Source organism: Lipotes vexillifer, unplaced genomic scaffold (assembly GCF_000442215.2).
Source record: "Lipotes vexillifer unplaced genomic scaffold, Lipotes_vexillifer_v1.1 scaffold899, whole genome shotgun sequence".
NCBI classification, from domain to species: domain Eukaryota; kingdom Metazoa; phylum Chordata; class Mammalia; order Artiodactyla; family Lipotidae; genus Lipotes; species Lipotes vexillifer.
The window spans coordinates 306,118-311,429 of NW_006784311.1; positions in this window are offsets into that span (position 1 = coordinate 306,118).

The following is a 5,312-nucleotide window of genomic DNA, read 5'->3' on the forward strand; positions in this document are numbered from 1 at the left end:
GGAGCAGTGACCCAGCCAGCCTGGTGTTAGGCCTTGGTCTGTGCGCCAGGAGCCAGCGGGGCCCAGGCTGGGCCTTGCAGTGCTGCAAAGCGGAGTGGGAAGCAAGGCGCTCAGTCTGTCATACAGGGAGGCGACCCCTGAGGACGGAGATGAGAAAGACCCTCAGCATCCCCAGGACCCCCTCCCCGCCCCCCAAAGACAACTGAGCCAGGGCCAGGGAGATGGAGTGAGCCCCCGCCTTGGTCTGGCCGCACTGCCTGTTTCACGCATTCCTTCCTGTGACGAGATGGCCTAACTCAGGAGGCACACTCCTGGTGGGGGAACGGAGCGATGTGGCCAGGGAGCTGGGTGGGCCACTCACAGAGGCCTTCACTGGAGCGATCGGCTCCCAACCTCCTGGCCTGTCCTTCCAACCGTGGTGGCTCCCCTCTCCTGGCCCCGTTCAGCCCTCTCTCCTCCCCTTCCACCGCTCTCCCGCCTCTTCCCTCTCGCCTCCCTTTGCCTGTCCAGCCAATGGGCGTGGGTGTCTGGCTCTCTCCCGGTAAAAGGATTATATCATCTGTAATGTATATCCAGACACACGCGCCCTGCTTCTTGGGAGGACAAGGCAAGGAGAGGGAGCCCGCGCAGCTGGCCCGGAGGGGGTTTATAACCAGGTTATTGAACCTGAACCTGAGCCCTCCCGGAATGGGCCTGTTAATGGCTCCCGAGGTCCCAGACCCTCGGAAATCAATCGCTGCTGCGCTACACAAGCTGCCTCTTGGCCCTGCCCCCTCCTCTCCCCTCAGCTCCCTCCTGGCCCCGCCTGGCTCTCACCCTCACCCTTTCACCTGGGCTGCAAGTGCTGATCTGAGAGCAACCACTGGGACATTTGGTTTCAAATGTCCGGATGCGGCTCTGTCAGGGGCTGCTGCAGGCAGGTGGGGTGCTCTGGAACAGGGCCTAGAATGTGCTCCTGAAGAGGCAAGGCAACTGGTAGCAAGATGCGTCTAAAAGATGCTGGCTAAAGTGCCTCTGATGGGGGAGGGGCAGAGTGAGGCCTGTTGCCCAGTGATGGAGGGACGTCGGAGGCCTGGGGGGTGTTGTCACGTGAGCACACGGATTCAGCAGAGGATTTTGCTCTCAGTGGGACCCAATGGTTGCCCAGAAATAACGCCTGATGTGTGTGTACACCCAAATGCCAATGCCCAGGGGGAGCAGGGTCTCCACGCAAGGACCAGGTGGGATGCGCCTCTCCTCAAAGCTCCAACTGCCTGGAAAGGGACCCAGAATCGGACCGGAAAAAGCTGCACCTGCACAGCTATAGCCGCCTTCAGCCCAAGGCCCGCAGTGGCACACCCCTGGCACATTCGGAGCACGGCCCAGCTTTCTGCCCCTCCGCCTTGCGCAGGCAGCTCCTGCTGAGTGCCTGGCTGCCGGTGGAGGTTCTGGTGGGCGAGGGGGCAGGGCCACAGAGGAGAGGGTGAGGGCTGGAGCTGGCTCATCAGCCCACCCCGAGATTTCTGTTAGGAGCAGACAGGATCTGAGCATGTGGGCTTGGCTGCTTCGGAGATGGAGGCCCAGCTGCATCTTCAGAACAACCTCGATTCCAACATGGTTGGCCTCTCAATCGAGCGCTCTTCGAGAAGATTCTCCATTTTATTCCTCAAGAGGGAACAGGTCAGGCCTGGCTACCTAAGACAAGTCCCTGGGGACGAGGAGGGAGGCACCGTTTCCTGAGGCGGAGCAGACCTGTGCCTCGGGAGCTCCCAGGACTGGCCTGGCCGTTTGTGTTGGTCTTCTCTCCCAGAGCTGGGTGGGTCTTGTTGCCTGGAGAGCAGAGGCCCTGTGGGAGGGCTGGGGTAGGAGCTTTGCAGGGGTGGGGGGCAGCATCATTCGATCCAAATGTTCCTCCTCCAGCCGTTCAGCCCTGAGTCACTAAAGTGCAGGATTGCGGGGGGAGGGGGGCTGGTTATTCAACCTTTCCAGATACTCCTCTGTGAGTCAGCTCACCGAGCCTTTGCAGGGGCTGACTGAGTGCCCAGGGCCACGACACGGCTGTCGGCTGTCGTATGTCTTCCCCAAATGGGAGGATCACCAGGGAAGCCAGCCCCATCTTTTTCGGTTTCCATGTATTTTCACGTTTTGACAGATAAAATGGTCCTATTGATAAACGGCACGGCTTTTGGCACATGTTGATTTCTTAGCAAAGGCCCCCTGACTTCAGGACAGCTGGCACCGTGGAGTGTCACAGAAGCACGGCGTCGAGCGGCAAGACCCACACACAGTTTCGCTTGCTCGCCCGCGTGGTGTAGTTTTGGCAGTTCAGTTCCACGCTGGACCCTGGGGCCCTGATGCTGAAAGGTCAGCCCAGCCCAGGGCACCTTAGGCCTGCCTGTCAGATGCACCTGCCAGCGGGTGCAGCCCAGAAAGGCCCAGGGGCTCGAGCAGGGGGAGGGTTGTAAGGGTGGGTATCTGCTGAGGCGGGAAGGGGGCAAAGGGCAGGGTGGGCATGCCGAGCTCCCACAACCTGGAGAGAAACTGCAGCAAAGCTTAGCAGGGCCCTTGGAGACCATGAGGTCTGTCCCTTTCCCCAAATGTACAGATTAGGAAACAAAGCGGCCCCTCTCCTCTCTTTTCCAGGGGTGCTGACTCAGGGGAATTCAAGGCTGCTGCAGACACGAGCCAGGCAGCCTGGCCTCCCTTGGCTGCCCCTCATCCGTGGGGCGGCTGGCATCCCGGCTCTGCCTACTTCTTCCCCAGGTTCTCCCGGCCTTGAGCCCGCTCGGGCCCTGTCACTGCACTCCTGTGTGATCGCCAGGAAACCACTGCCTCGGTTTCCCTACTTATAGCATGGGAACGGTCTCCTCCGACTCCCAGACTGGTATAAGGACCAAATGAGGTCCTCGTGGCCTTGGGTCCGGAGGAAAGCAAACCGGGCCTGGTGACAGCACCCCCTCCCAGCCCTACCCCCAATGTCCAGGCTGCACCCCTTCCAGGCACTTAAGCCCAAATGCTACGACCATTAGCCAGAATCCGAAACATGAAAAAGGGAGAAGATAGTGCCAGGGGGACCGGTGGTTGGGGGCACTTGCAGTGCCGTCAGCTGGACCTTATGCCCTATCCCCTGTGGCGGCAAGAGGTGGCTCTGGGGGCCAAGCTGTGCCTGGCCCTCGATGGGTCCCTTCGCTTCTCTTGAGGGTAGCAGGGGTGCCAGCAGAGACTCTTCGGTGCAACTGTCTCCCAGCCCAGGCCCTACCTAGGTCAGGGCCCCCCACCCCGCTCCGGCACCCCAAGCTTGGAGACCCCAGGCAGCGGGGCCGTTGGGGGCTGGGGGCTGCACGGGACAGCCCGGAGAGGGGCCACATTGGGCAGAGCGGGCAGAGGCTTGCAGGTGGGAGGAAGGCGGGCGGGGGAGGTGGAGGGAGACGCCGGGCAGGCCGCGGCCCCTCCCCGCTCCCTCCCTGCGCGCCGCCGGCGACATTGCCCCTCCTGGGCAGGGGGCGGAGAAGACGGCGACGGGAGAGGAGGAGGCGGCGGCGGAGGCGGGATTTGGAGTTTCCCTCCGCAGCGGCGGCGGCGGCGGCGGCCCCTTGGCTCCAAGCGAGGCCGCCGCCCGAGGCTCCGGTGGCGCTCGGCGGCAGAGGCTGTGGCGCTTCCCGCCGCCCGGGCTTCGGAAACTTCCCGGCCGCGACGCGCGGAGCCGGCGCAGGAAGCCGAGCGGAACGGAGGTGAGCGGAGGTGAGCAGAGCACGCGGCGCCCGGACCCCCACCCCACCCCCACCCTGCCTGGCCGCCCCCCGACGTGCGCTCCTCCACCCTGCACCCCCAAAGTCTTGCCAGAGCGCACCCCACAGGGCCAACGCACGCGCTCCTGGGAGACCCAGGCACGCGCCCCTGGGAGACCCACTCAGTGCTACCACCGCACACCCCCCGCATCCCGCCCGTGCACCTCCCGTGTCCATGGCCACGCACACCCCCTGACACACGCGCGTGCACAAACCATGCACCGCGGACCCAGGTCCCTGCAGTGCACACACCAGCAGCCGCTAAGTCACCATCCACTACTGTCCCCAACTCAGGCCAGCACCCATCCCAGACGCTGCCACGCCTCAGTACACACCCAGGCGCGCGAGCGCGCGCACGCGTTCACATACACACACACACACACACACACACACACATACACACACACACACACACACACGCCAAACACATCCCTGCGATGTCTGCACTAACATAGCTCTCCTCACCGTGCCCCACCATCTCCAACTCCCCATATGCTCATTACAGACACCCCACCCACGTTCCCAGCCCAGAGACACTGCAATCGGCCCAGCCCTGAACAAACCCCAACACTAACCCCCACCCCAGAGGCCGACCCTCCCCACTCCCTGAAGCCAGGCCCGCTCCCCAGGCATACACCTCTAGCATCCCCAGCACACACTCCCATACACCTCGACATGTATGCACACCTGCTGGATTCATGCTCTCCAGCACCCTGCCCCGCCCCCATCGCAAATAGCCCTCAACATCCCCCAGCACATCCCGAGTCCCTCCCACCACCACTCCCCAACACCTGGCACTCGGGCTCTAGAGGCTGCAGCATTTGGTGGCATCTCTGCCACGCGCCTCTGGCTCGCCTTCGCAGCAGCAGCTCACCATCCTGAGACCCCCCAGGTGCCTCCCTAAACAGACTTTGAGGCTCCCCAGCGACTGGCTTGGCCTCTTCCCTAAGAGATAAGGAAGTCACTTGGGGTGCAAGGTACCGTTCTTAGATGGGGGGAGGGGGCGGGGAAGAGGAAGGGAGAGGCAGGCACTGAAATGGAGGCGGCCCAGCTGGGACCAAAGGGGCCCCAGTTGGTGGCACGCACGTAGTAGGTGGGTTTCCTGGGGTCATGAGTCGGAGTGCCGCGTGTGCCCGTCTGCCTGTGCGGTGGGGGGAGGGCCGTGTGCGCACGTGTGCTTGTGCGTGTCTGTTGGGGGCGAGTGTGTGACCCGCTGAGGAAAAAAGCAGGAGCGGTCCCCTCCTGGGCTCCCTCACGCAACAATTGGTTTCATTCATTCATGCCTTTTTTTGTTAACGAGCATTTCTTCCGTGAGCGCCGCGTGCCAGGCCCTTCACTGGGGGCTGGGGCCAGCTTGGGGCCGGGCACACACCCGCTCCTGCCTTCCTGGGAGTAGGAACTCCCAGTCCCGCAAGGAGACCGACCGGGAAAAGCAGAAAGCCATCCCCAGCGGAAAGTGGATTTGGTGGAAAAGACAGTGGATTTGGCAGGAACGCTGTCGCTGGGAGTTCTGCCCCTGGCCATGTGACCCGGCCGCGGCAGCCG